Source organism: Erythrolamprus reginae, chromosome 2, assembly GCF_031021105.1.
Source record: "Erythrolamprus reginae isolate rEryReg1 chromosome 2, rEryReg1.hap1, whole genome shotgun sequence".
NCBI classification, from domain to species: domain Eukaryota; kingdom Metazoa; phylum Chordata; class Lepidosauria; order Squamata; family Dipsadidae; genus Erythrolamprus; species Erythrolamprus reginae.
The window spans coordinates 84,894,444-84,909,134 of NC_091951.1; the positions used below are offsets into that span (position 1 = coordinate 84,894,444).

Genomic DNA, 14,691 nt, shown 5'->3' on the forward strand with positions numbered 1-14,691 from the left:
TTTAGCTTAGAAAACTGAAGTGGTTCATAGAATGGGGTGGGGGAAGCCAACTTTAAACAAGCGAGCCAAATTCATCAGCACAACAAGTTTCCTTTCAAATTCTTTACTTTAACTTTCCATTCAGAAAGCTAGGAAGTCCTTGAATCATGAAAAGTATTTATCATTCCTCCTAATAATTTATGCAGTCACAATGCAAAATACAAGCCAGGCTTGCCATTTTATATTTTTATATATATATATATATATATATATATATATATATATATATATATATATATATATATATATATATATATATATGGTAAATCCATAATGTAAGATTTCAAGCATGCAATCCATTAACAGATATTTTTTTTAATGCTCTAAAAATGATTCCTTAAGACATCTTGACAAAGGCAAGAAGAGTCAACTTGTTATAAAGCTCTGCTAATTTTAATGATATATATGATAATATAATAGCTTTTATACTTCTGAAGGGCTTTAACTAGAAGATTTTGAGTGAGTGACAAGTCACCTTGTTAACAGTAGCTTGATGAAAGTCAATATAATATAAAATATTTCCCCACTTGAAAAAATCATTGTAAGCTATTAATTTCTTTTGACTTGCTTTTTAAAATCCCTAAAGAGTTATCTACAGAAAGGTCTGAAATATTTTATTCATTTAGAATAAATGTTCCTACAATAAATTATGAGCCATAAATATCTATTTAATAGGATATAAACAGTGAAGGGCTACCAAACGTTTTACTACCATACTGTGAGTGGGGCTTATGTTGGACGCCCTGCATTTTCTTTCAACATCTTTCAGTGCAAATTGGATGTTCTGGGATGGAGCTCCATTTTCACTACCCCACTGCATCCCCACCTCCTGTCCAGGCAGTACCCCACCCCTGGATATAAATGAACCGTTCCTAATGGCAGCTACATGGTTACATCTTCAGGATTTCTTGGAAGAAAACCTGACGGCTCAGCAGATGACCATAGTTACACATTCAGAATTATAATTCCACCAATTATTCAGCAGAATAACTTTATCAGCTCCCCAAACTGGGCATACCTTTGGCCAAGTGTCTACTCAGGATTGTGCAGCTATTGTAAGAGCCAAAGGTAGAAAAAGAGGAGAAAAAGATACACCTTTAAGAAAGTATCAAGAGGTACCACTCTACATGCCTACACCAACTTCTTTTCCACCTCAGAATCAAATGCTGCATAGATAAATGAAAAAGGACCATTTTTTAAAAAAAGATCAAGTGGTTTTTATGGAATTAAAACATGGTTTCGAAAGTCAACAGGCTAAATTAAAAGCCTACAGAAAATTGAAAGGAATACTAAATGGTCCTGTATCAGAAGCACCGAAATACAGTACTTCCATGGTGAAAGGATTTGCCGTTGACATCATTGCTGTCTGGACAGTGCCCAATTGGTGGCTCCTTTTGCATCCCCATGAATTTGCCCACCACAGTGGTACCCATTTATCAATTTGCAATCACCCGCTTTCAAACCACCAATTTGGTGGGACTTGGAGTATGTAATAGGAACTCACCCAGCCCTATGGCAGCAGCAGATCTTGAATGCCAAGCCGCCAATTGTCAACCCAGTGTTCTAATCTTGTGAGTAATTTGCAAAGAAAATTACCTTAAATATAATGAAAATGTTGGGAAATTTCAGTAGTCAAAGAGATTATGTTTAAAAGTGAATTGGAAACTAATGCTATGAATATTAATGTCTAAGAAAAATAACGAAAAGAAAAGAAATGCTATAAAAATGTTGAAAAATTGTAAGAATTCAGGTTTAAATAGTTAGAGAAATGTTACAAATATTATTTGTTTTGCAGAGGCTGTGTGACTTATGTGAATGAAGGCTACATTTGTGTCTAAAAACTGAAACAATGCTATCAATTTTCCCTTACACAATCAACCATGCTTTTTGAGTGATGTATAAACCTAGTTTTGATGTGCATGCATCTGAATCTAATAAAATAATCCTTTACTTCGTGTAATTCAAAAGTATTACATGCAATTATTTTTCAGTATACTGTGAAAAATAGGTTCTTCTTGTTCTTCAAGGCTAAACAAAATATAATGCAGCTGCGAGAGCAATCATGGGCTTTCCCAAATATGCCCATGTTACACCAACACTCCGCAGTCTGCATTGGCTGCCGATCAGTTTCCGGTCACAATTCAAAGTGTTAGTTATGACCTATAAAGCCCTTCATGGCACCGGACCAGATTACTTCAGGGACCGCCTTCTGCTGCATGAATCCCAGTGACCAGTTAGGTCCCACAGAGTGGATCTTCTCCGGGTCCCGCCAACTAAGCAATGTCGCCTGGCGGGACCCAGGGGAAGAGCCTTCTCTGTGGCGGCCCCAGCCCTCTGGAACCAACTCCCCCCAGAGATTAGAACTGCCCCCACCCTCCTTGCCTTTCGTAAACAACTTAAAACCCACCTCTGCCGCCAGGCATGGTGGAATTGAGATCCTCTTTCCCCCTAGGCCTTTACAATTCTATGCATGGTATGTATGTATGTATGTTTGGTTTTTATATTAATTGATTTTTAATCATCAATACCAAATTACTATTGTACACTGTTTTATTGTCGCTGTTAGCCGCCCCGAGTCTCTGGGGAGGGGCGGCATACAAATCCAATAAATAAATAAATAAATAAATAAATAAATAAATAAATAAATAAATAAATAAATAAATAAATAAATAAATAAATAAATAAATAAATAAATAAATAAATAAATAAATAAATAAATAAATAAATAAATAAATAAATAAATAAATAAATAAATAAATAAATAAATAAATAATCCTGAACAAGTAAAGCATGAGTGACTTTTCTTTCTTATGACCCTTGTCTCTCGATGAACTGAACTTTGCTCAACCAGAAAACCTCCAAGGTCCCTGTTATGTTTGCAAGTTGTTAGAATAAATGTGATCGCTGATTGGAGCAGGGCGACCAATAAGAAATCCGCTAGCCCAACCAACTCTGTTATTGTTAAGAATTGCTGATTGGGTAGCAGGTTGTATTCTCAATACTGTAAATCTGATCTGAAGAGGTTTTCCCCTTACCCCTCACTATTCAATAAATCAGTGGTGGGTTTCAGCAGGTTCTGGCCAGTTCTGGATAATCGGTAGTGGAAATTTTAAGTAGTTTGGAGAACTGGTAAATACCACCTCTGACTGGCCATGCCCCTATCTATTCTCTGCCTCCCAAATCCCAGCTGAATCCCAATTGGGATTTTGCAGTAATCTTCCCCTAGAGTGGGGTGGGTATGGAGATTTTGCAATATTCTTTCCCTGCCATGCCGACCAAGCCACACTCACAGACCGGTAGTAAAAAAATTTGAAATCCACCACTGTTCAAAATGATAAAGCCAAACCATGGAAAGGTAAGAATCAACAGTGTTCGGAAACTTCAGATCGTGCAGAATGCAGCTGCGAGAGCTATCATGGGCTTTCCTAAATATGCCCATGTCACACCAACACTCCGCAGCCTGCATTGGTTGCCGATCAGTTTCCGGTCACAATTCAAAGTGTTGGTCATCACCTATAAAGCCCTTCATGGCACCGGACCAGAATATCTCAGGGACCACCTTCTGCCGCACGAATCCCAGCGACCAGTTAGGTCCCACAGAGTTGGCCTTCTCCGGGTCCCGTCAACTAAACAATGTCATTTGTTGGGACCCAGGGGAAGAGCCTTCTCTGTGGCGGCCCCGACCCTTTGGAACCAACTCCCCTCAGATATCAGAGTTTCCCCCACCCTCCTTGCCTTTCATAAAGTTCTTAAGACCCATCTCTGCCGTCAGGCATGGGGGAACTGACACATCTCCCCCGGGCCTATACAGTTTATACATGGAATGTTTGTGTGTGTGTTTGCTTTTAATAATGGGGTTTTTAGTGTTTTTTAAATTATTAGATTTGTTTTTTACATTGTTCTTGTTATTGTTGTGAGCCGCCCCGAGTCTACAGAGAGGGGCGGCATACAAATCTAATAAATAAATAAATAAATAAACAAACATGCAATACCCTTGCTTAGTAAAGATGACAAAAAGCATAAACATTGAAAAGATGTCTAGTTATCATATAGCCTTTTATATCTCTACAATATACGTTGTTATTCTGAAATGTAGAGACTATAATTCATCCTTTGTTTGGCATTAAAAGCAGTAACTTTTAATCCCACTTAATTATAATGTAGAATTCCACTCATTATAAATCACTTTGACTGGTGTCTGTTTCAGATTAGCCCACATGAACTAACAAATGGCAATTTGCATTCTTTGACTCCTATGATTAGTTTCCTGAAGGGCTGAAACACTTGAAGTCTGCATCACACTTACATTGTTAGAAAACATTCCTCTAAGTTTAATTTTCTTAACTTATTCCAAGCCCTTCAGTGTTATTCTTTCCAAGAAATGCAAAATTATAAAATCAAATGGAAAATGGAAATCATAGAAACTACATACACACAAAACCCCTACACAAATTCAACATTATTTTGTGAAACTTTGTAAGTTAAAAGCTTACATATTTGAGAAGTTAAAATCTGAATACCAGGCAGTAAAAAGATATAAGAAAATGCAAGCATATTTTGAAGGCACAATGTTACTAACCACAACTGATTGGGTGGAGAAGAATAGACTAGAATAGAATAGAATAGAATAGAATAGAATAGAATAGAATAGAATAGAATAGAATAGAATAGAATAACAGAGTTGGAAGGGGCTTTGGAGGTCTTCAAATCCAACCCCCGGCTTAGGTAGGAAACCCTACCACTTTAGACAAAAGGTTATCCAACATCTTCTTAAAATCTTCCAGTGTTAGAACATTCACAACTTCTGGAGGCAAGTTGTTCCACTGACTAATTGTTCTGTCCATCAGGAAAATACAGGAGGTCTAGGAAATTTAAACAAATTTAAACAAATTCTCAACTTACAATCACAACTGAACCTAAAATTTCAAGAGGCAACGAAGACAGCTGTCAAGTGAGTTTTGTTCCATTTTATCAACTTGCTTGCCCCAGATTTATTTATTTATTATTTATTTATTGGATTTCTAGGAATTGAATGTTCAAGGAATCACTGCAGTTGTTAAGGTAGTAACACAGTTGTTAAGTGAATCTGGCTTCCCCATTGACATTGCTTGGAGTTGCATGAGTTTGGGATACTGCAACCATCACAAATACGAGTCAGTTGTGCAGCATCTAAATTTTCATCATGTAACCGTGGGGATGATGCTACGGTTATAAGAGTGGAAAAATCAGTCATAAGTCACTTTTTAGTGCTGTTGTAACTTTGAACGATCACTAAACAAACTGTTGTAAACTATATTTCCCTTCAACTGTGATAAAAGTAGTTCTTTTTGCCCAGTCATCATTTCCTTGTACCACATTCCCAGAGCACGGTGACTTTTAGCTAATCACTGCCTCAGGGAGACAATCCATCTTCTGCTTTTTCTTTTTCAATATGTGGCTTCCACAGACATGCCTTACCAATCAGAAAGTCCAGTGTTTTAACTGTTTTGAACTTTGTTGTGATTGAAAAACTTATTATCTCCATATAGCGACAGTTGCCAGAATTGTGTACGCAACAAAATAGAAGAACAGCGATATACCAAATGACGATGACATTATAAGGAAAATCTTTGACTGCACTGAAATGGACAAAATGATGAAAGAAATAGAAGACAAGGAAGAATCAGAATATTATTTAACCTGGAATAGATTTTATGAATGGTTTAAAAACAGGGATAATTTATTACAGAATGTTTAAATATCAATTATTACATTTATACGATACATATGTAAGAAATAGGTTAAAATAGACCAGAAAATAAATGTTTACATAGAGAAGAACATAGAGAAAGTACAGATATAGAAAAGACTGATAAATATATATGAAATTTATATGAAATTTGGTGGACTGATCTTCAGCTATATTTAAGATAGGAACTAAGATTCCTAATACGTATTATACATTTTTATGTTATGTCGGGTTTTTGTGTATATTTTTTAAAAATTAAAGAAAAAATTATTATCTTTTGATCTAAAATTGTTACAGCTCTTCTCTTTTGCTTTATTCTTTTTTAAAAATAAGCATAGCAATAAGCAATAAAAAAGATTTCATCTTAAATTGTTTGAGTCCAAGAAGAGAGAAGTATCTACCACAGGGCTATCAAACTCATGGCCCACAGACCAGAAGCATCACATACTAGCTAGTTTAGTGAAGGGGGGGAAAGGTCCCAACAGCTCAGATGACACCACCATGACGATGTGAGTTTAACACCACTAATCTACCACCTTCAGTTCTTCACTGTCAAGCATACATTGAATAATCATGCCTTATGCTAAACAAATAATGAACAGTCCTGTTGCCTAACATTGCTTTTGTCTTCTTTAGACTCACCATATTTTTCAGTGTATAAGACGCACCTTTTTTCTCCATAAAAGAGACTGATAATTAGGATGCATTCTATACTCTGTACGTAGCTTTCCCCCCTCCCAGCCCTAACTAGCTGCTAACAATCTTCCCAGCTCTTACCTTGCAGGCTCTTTCATTGTTTTCCAAGCCCTAAGTCTTTGCAGGGTTTTTTCATTACTCTAAATTGCTCTGAGTAAGTTTCTTTCTAGCGCTAACCATGTGCTAACTGATGTGTATTCCAAACCCTGTCTTTGCAGGGAGGTTTTTTCATTGCTTTACTTGCTCCACATATTTCTTTCCAGCCCTAACCAGGTGCTAATGATGTTCCCAGCTCTTATCAGCTTGCAAGCTCTTTCATTGTTTTCCAAGCCTTAAGTCTTTGCAGGGTTTTTCCCATTGATCTACTTGCTCGGACTGTTTCTTTCCAGGTGCTAATGATGTTCTCAGCTCTTACTGGCTTGCAAGCTATTTCATTGTTAATCTCTGAGAACATTTTTTTTAAAACCCTTAACCATGGGATAAAATAATGTGCTGAAGCTGACCAGACTAAAGATGCTAGCCAGATGAATACCTGGTAAGCAGATTCTTTCCCCTATTTTCCTCCCCCAAAACTAAGGTGTATCTTACATTCCAGTGAGTCTTATACTCTGAAAAATACCGTAGGTTATTTTTCCTTTCCCCCCTGTCCTTATGAGCTCTTGCAAATTTTCAGGATTTTCAACTAACCAAAAGGTGTGACATTAATAAATAGCTGTATGGTTGTGGCTTTTAGTTTGCCAGAATTTGTGCCCAGTGTAATTCAGAGCTAAATGCCTTTCCTTAAACCCTGTGAATTTGAGAAATGTCTACCACTTTGGAAATGCATTGTCCCCTTTAGCTGGGCTCAATAGCAATCCAAGTAAGAATTCTAAACTGTTAACAAAAAAGGGAATTAATTTACTCAGGAGATTTTTTTTTTCAGGAATGTCAGGGCCTGTTAAGCTGGAAATGGCGAACTGCTTTCACCTTACTTAAGCCAAAACTAGGAAAGGTGAGAGATGGAGGGAGCAGCGCACTTAGCAACTGACCCTTTAAAAAGATAATTTCATTCCTCTTGTCAGCAAGGATAATCACTCTGAATTTCTAGAACACCACAAAGCATTTTTAAAAGCATTTCTTCTATCTTGCAACTCAAAATGTCACTGAAGGCAAAGCAACTGACCATTTCTGTTCCACTGATTTTCCTTTTTGCAGCAGCCCATCCATGGAAAGAAACATTGACATGTGTGTTTAATCATGAAAACACATATGGATACAGTCAAATGAGTCACTATTACTTCCAAGGAAAGGAACAAGCATCACCAGGCTTGTAATCTGATTCCACTCCTAACAATGAGAAAAAGCAATCCTAATGATGACATTCTTTGTAACATTCTTGTTTTGAAAAATAAAGTGTTCAGATCACCTGTTTTCGTGAGAAAATATAATACAAATACTTTGATTTGTGAAATGTGTGCAGTCCTGATTATGTACATCTTTGTGTTGTTGCAACATTTCTGCTGATCTACAAACAAGAACAAGTCTAATCAAGCTTATCCTCGCTCCAAGAACTGCATTCAGACAACTGCCAGCATTTATCTATCTCGGGCTGCTTTTGAAGTTGGCCTGAAAATTGCAGCTGTTCCAGAGGGCAATAGTTGAAATGTTAAGAGAGAGGGCCTTTCAAAATTGCTTCCCTGGAGCCCATAACCTAACTACTTTATTCCACCTCATCCAGCCAGATGTTAAGGTCACTTTCCAGGTTTTTTGTATGTATTTTAAATATTGTCCTTTTAAAAAACTAATTCTCATATGTTATTTAGCCTCTTAAAAGTGGATTCCCTCCAGAAATTACGTAATTATTTTAATCAATACAACTGAATTTGAGATTATAATGAAGGGTGGATTTAACAAAAAACTTTAAAATGCATTAAAAGGGGTTTTTTTGCTTCTAAAACACCAATTTGGATCTTATTTCCACTACTCTGAGTTTATTATTGAAATTTTATTGTGGAATTGGGATCATTGCTGAAGATACAGTGAAGATAAGCATTAGAATGACAGAATTGAGGAAAGGTATAATCACAGTCTAAAGTGTATGATTATTTCTGGAGGTAGTAGCTTTTTCTGTATTTCTTTTATTAGAGCCTAAATTGTTCATCTATAGCTTAAAAAATTCACTACTACAGCTGCAAAACTTTATCCAGTCCAACATCAACAGATTTTTGCCAATCTTTTAAATTAAGCCAAATGTCCTCACAGAGCCTACACTGGGACTGTTAGTATGAAATAATTGGGAAGACTAAAGAAATAGAGTAGCACATAAAACAGTACTGAGAACTATTTCAGTAACCTCTAAATATGAGGGTGCAAGTAAAGTTTATAGTTGCAAGAAGTACAATCATTTATTTATTAGAAACACATTTACACATCTCAGAATTCTTCAGATTTAAAGTATCTGATATGTCACAAATGATATACAGATCGTGCAGAATGCAGCTGCGAGAGCAGTCATGGGCTTACCTAGGTATGCCCATGTTTCACCATCACTCCGCAGTCTGCATTGGCTGCTGATCAGTTTCCGGTCACAATTCAAAGTGTTGGTTATGACCTTTAAAGCCCTTCATGGCATCGGACCAGAATATCTCCAAGACCGCCTTCTGCCGCACGAATCCCAGCGACCGATTAGGTCCCACAGAGTGGGCCTCCTCCGGGTCCCGTCAACTAAACAATGTCGGTTGGCGGGCCCCAGGGGGAGAGCCTTCTCTGTGGCGGCACCGACTCTCTGGAACCAACTCCCCCCGGAGATCAGAACTGCCCCTACTCTTCCTGCCTTCCGTAAACTCCTCAAAACCCACCTTTGCCGTCAGGCATGGGGGAACTAAACATCTCCCCCTGGGCACATTTAATTTATACATGGTATGCCTGTGTGTGTGTCTGTTAGTATATGGGGTTTTTTAAATCTTTAAATATTTTAATTAATTGAATTATTTATGATTTGTTTTACACTTGTTGTGAGCCGCCCTGAGTCTTCGGAGAGGGGCGGCATACAAATCCAAATAATAAATAAATAAATAAATAAATAAATAAATAAATAAATAAATAAATAAATAAATAAATACACAAAAAGTAAACCTTCCTTCAGTCTGAGTCAAATTCTTGATGACTTTGTGAACACATCCATGAAGATTTCTTGACAACATTACAGATATGTGTATTTCCTAATTTAGCTACAGTATTTCCTATCTGAGAAGCCGCCTTCACTTGCTTTGCTTCCAAGCCCAAAGCTGGTTAAGTGCTACCACTTACTACAAAACTTCATGATCAATTGTAGCTTAATAAAGATGCAATTGGAAAAGGGAGAACCTCCCATTTATTTATATCCCCTTTTTATTTTTATAAGTAACTCAAAACAGCAAACATACCCAATATTCTTGCTTCTTCTTCCCCAAAACAACAACCTGGTGAGAAACTTTCTTGCTGGAGATGTATATAATTTCCAAAAAAAACCCCATAAAGGATTCTTAATTTAAGCTGTAAAAGTAATTCTTCACAAATTTTTACCTTTTTAATTTCTTTTAGCTTGTTTTCAAACTTTTATTTGAGCTCCAATCTTTAATTTGGTGCTGACCTAGGAATTTCCAGTGGCTCTCTAGGCAGAATAAAAGATGACAAATTGCCTATGAAAACTACAGACATCTCTTTTCAACATCTCTACACATCTAGTAATACCTAACCCAATGCCATCATAATCAGTAGATGCTACTTGCCAAAGCTGGACACAATACAGTGACCTCACAGCTTTCCTATTGTCATTGAGAAGAGAAGCAGAAAGTTATGTAAAGTTACTTTTACTAGCAGCCAACTTGTATTTTATTATATTTTGTTCCAGCTTTGTGTTTTAACTAATCAGTCTGGAAGCACCAATACACGGTAAAGCACCAATCTATTCTAGGATAGAGAACATATATTAAGCAGATTTTTCTTGAAAGGATTGTTTCCTAGGACAGAATCTGTTAGTCACCAAAACCCTCAGTTTTAAGGTTCCTTGTTCCAGGTATTCTTTCTTTCATTAAGGCAGAATAAATAAAGAAAAAAAATGCAAACATCTACTTCTTATACCAGTGCAGGTATGGTATACAGAAAGTATGGAAAAATTGTTGCTGAGTTACAACTTCCACCTGTACTTATCATTGACCTTGCTGGCCAAGCTTGCTCAAAGATGTAGCTCTGGAGGGCCATGATTTCCCCATTGTAGGAGATGACCAGGTTGAGCCCGAGGGATGTGTCAACTGCATCATCAGTCATGAGTCCCTGCATGCCCATAAGAGATCTAAGTCAGGCCCACATTGAATTCCTTTCTATTCTTAACTCCTGTTATTTTCCCTTGACCATTATTGTTGTGAATGTTCCCTGTCAGCCTTCGGAAATGTCAGATTCAGAAGATGAAGATGAGGTAGAAGCTGTTAATTACCCTGATTTAAGAGATGTGGAGGAGGCTAGTGATAATGAAAATGAACAGCCATCTGAAAGTATGCATAGTAATACTTCTTCAGATATTGGGCGTATAGAAGGGAGTCCTTGGTTAAGTGCAAAATTCAGAAGGGCAGAGAGAAGAAAAGACAAACTTGGGGGGAAGAAGTTTTAATATGCTATTTCAGACTGTATAAATTAATTAAGTACATCACATCCGGGATTGAATGGAAGAGATTAATGTTTTTCTGCAAAGTGCTATAAACAAGATGGATGCGTTTGCAGTTTTCTCCAGAGAAGTGAGTCTTTATATTGCATGATAAAACTATTTTTAAATAGCGTGAACCTGACCCAGAGATAAGAAGATGTTTGAAGTAGACAGCCTGTTCATTTAGAAAGAATTACAACTTTGTAGTTTGCGTCTGTGAGAGTGGAATGCATTTTGCATGCCAGAGCCGTATATGACAAATTCCAATGTGGAAGAAATAAATAAAAGAAATGTTATGTTGAAAATTACAAGCCTATAAAGCTCATAATCTTGGAGCAGACAGCCAGATCCCAGTCAGACCAGAACAATTATTAGTTCAGATTCTTGTAGAGATTGTAAACTTACAATAAATCTTCAGTCCATGATTTCACTGATGCTTGACACCCGTGCTTGTTCTGAACAGCAAGAGTTGACTGAATGACCAGTGAGAACTTTGGTAGGGAGTGGATTTGTCAAGGGATGGAATAATTCCTGAGGATATCTTGCTCAAGTATCTCCTTTCTCAAAACCAAGGGTTGCTATCTTGTGAAATTGTTTCCATATGCCTTCTACTGTATAATGGAAGAACCGGTTGCTCACTCCACTGGGAGTTCCTTGATGCCAATATGCAGAATAGTCTCTTTTTCTTTCTCTTTCTCCATAGATAACTTCTTCTTCTGCATGTATACTTTAAGTCATGAGATGGCAGCTTCCCAACTTTAATGCTCAGCAGCCAGGAATTTAGCCTAGTTTTACTGTACAAATAAATGGATTTTATCTTTTGGCACTGGACTTTTTTTTTAACCTGAGTCAGGATATTATTTTTATGAAATCCAAACCCATAAGGTCTCTCTCTGATTAGGATGGCAAGCATGACCAATTAAGTTAGACCTGGCAATAAAACATATGAGAAATGCAAGCCTGGAGGGGGGCTCTCTGAGTGACAGGAAAGGGAGAGGCAAGTCCAGCAATCTTTAGATCACAAGCATGGTTTATTTTGGGCAACATCCATTACGATCTGATCTCACCTCTCATCTTATCACAGTGGGAACAGGAAGGGATCATTTCATGGCTCATTGTTACAGAGAAGAAACGTAACAAAAGTCAAGCTCTTTAACAATCAGGGTTTCCTGTAAATTTTTGCAGATATGTGGCATGGGCATAATTGAATATGATGGTCAGCATATTGAAATATTTTCATGCCAGAAACATAATATCAATTTGTCTGAAAGTAATAAGTAGTGTAACTATATCAGGAACTCCATAGTACTGTAGTGGTCTTTTAATTACTCTAACTGCAATCTCATTCTTGTCACTTCTACACCCAAAGATGCTTTCTCAAAAGGCAACTGAAGCTTCTCTAGTTTTGACTGAATGGTGGAGGATGACAGGATTTATATTCCTTGCATTCATCTGGTCGTTAGCATTCTTTCTTTTCAGTGGCCCTCAGGATCACATGAATAGGGCAAATGGGTGTGCAGGGATCAATGTTTCCAGCTCACTAAGACACCACCTATCTTCTGCTTACAACACAGTCCTCTCAGCAGTTCCAAGAAGGTCCCACACTCATTTGCATTATTCAGGAGATCCTGAGAGCACAGATAAATCTCCAAGTGAGCTTAACAACTCTCAGAAAGAGTGCTTACAATCAGAAGACTCCAATGAATATAAATCCTTCCATCCTCCACCATTCAGAAGCTTCTTGAATGAGAAGCAAAATATCTTCAAGGAAAAAACAAAGTCCAGTTGCCTTTTGAAGAAGCATCTTTGGAACAACCATTACCTCTATGACTGAGAATCTCCATAGACATATCATTTCTAGAGTTTCCATAATGTAGACTGACATATAGGATGCATATAGGATGGTCGCATCTAGCCAATTTTGCTAACCTTGTTGTCCTTATAAATGGGTGAATGGCTCACTGGAAGTTCCCATTAAATGGGTGGAAACTTTGATCACTCCTCTGCTTTAATTTCAGACTTTTAACATCATTGGTTCCTTTCAACATGTCACAAAGCTATCCTAGAGCAAGCGAATCTACAAATATTGCCCTAAAAGATGGACTAATATTTTTATTAATGCACAGAGGGATTTAACATAAACACTGTTCATTTAGCAAAGCCATTATTAACAAAGAATTTCTCTTTGAAAGCAGCAAGCAGTTTCATTTTCAGTACAGGTCATAAACCAGTTCTCATTGCTGCTTTTGAGCTAATGTTACATAATATATACAGGAGTTACCAAAGTCAATTGGGTCAAAATTTAACTAATATTAAATTTTGTCAGTAACAAATATGGATTAGACATTTATTTAACATTGACCAAACACTTATGCGCTTAAATTTTTCAATGAAGATAATAATTGGATATTTTCATCAAATATTGAAAGCCACTTGAATTCAAACTTTAATTTTCCTTTACTAATGGCAAGTAAGTCAAATCAAATATATTTAATGAGGATATATGAATTAAAGTAAAACAGATAGCAATAGCATTTTTATGATATGTTAACATTGTATGATATTGTATGTTAACAATCCTGTAAAAGTATCTTTGTTTGTAAAAAGACTATCTGCTTGTTGTATTCAGAGTATGTTTTCATTAATGGGGGAGGGGGATTCCTGAGATTTGAAGTTGGTTATGGACCCTTTGTAACTGGTAGAAGATGGTAATTTCTCATCATTAGCTGCCTCTACTTCTACATAGAAGGAGCATTCTTATGATATCTTATTTAGGGAATCTCCAAAGCTAAAAAGTTGAAAAACTTTAATAATAAGTATACAATAAAAGATAACAAAATATTTGCACTCCCTTCTTGATCAGAACTAATATAAATTCAAAATGTCTACATCCCAACTATGAAAATGTCATCCATTGTTTCCCTTTAGGAGAGAAAAAAATCCCAACATAGTTTCTTTGCCATCAAATCAAATGGTTAAAAAGTCCAAATGTTAGATAACCTCTCAAGAAAGAATGTTACTGAATGCCACTTTACATGGGGGGGGGGGAGTGGCTGGGTGGAGAGTTTCTTCCTTTAAATTACTAGGAGTCTATCTCAGCGAAGATCTCACCTGGAAAATCAACCCAACACAGGTAGCCAGAAAGGCCCAACAGAGATTTCACTTCCTTAGGGTCTTGTGCAAAAATCAAGTGGAACAACAACTGATGACCTCTTTTTACCGGTCCACAATAGAAGCGTCCTCACTCATTGCATTACGGTGTGGTATGGTGGCTTCACAGCCATGACAGAAAGACATTACAGAGGGTGGTAAGCATAGCACAAAACATTGTGGGCTGTCTCCTGATACCATTAGGTAACATTGCTAGGGCTCGCTGCCTTAGAAGAATGAGGAATATCCTCAGAGATGACTCACACCCTGGTCAGTCCTTCTTTACTCTCCTACCATCTGGAAGGAGATATAGAACCACCCAAATGGGCTGAAGAACAATTTTTATCCATGGGCTGTCAGACTCCTACATAAAAAATAACTTCACAACAACATTGTAAAATAGCCAGCACTACGTGAA

At 37.0% G+C, this 14,691-nt stretch overlaps 1 protein-coding gene across 1 annotated transcript in view; it reads right to left on the reverse strand.

The window, feature by feature from the left end:
• FBLN2 (fibulin 2) overlaps positions 1-14,691 on the reverse strand; it is a 153,220-nt gene that overhangs the window by 99,028 nt on the left and 39,501 nt on the right. The gene's annotated exons all lie outside the window — the stretch shown is intronic.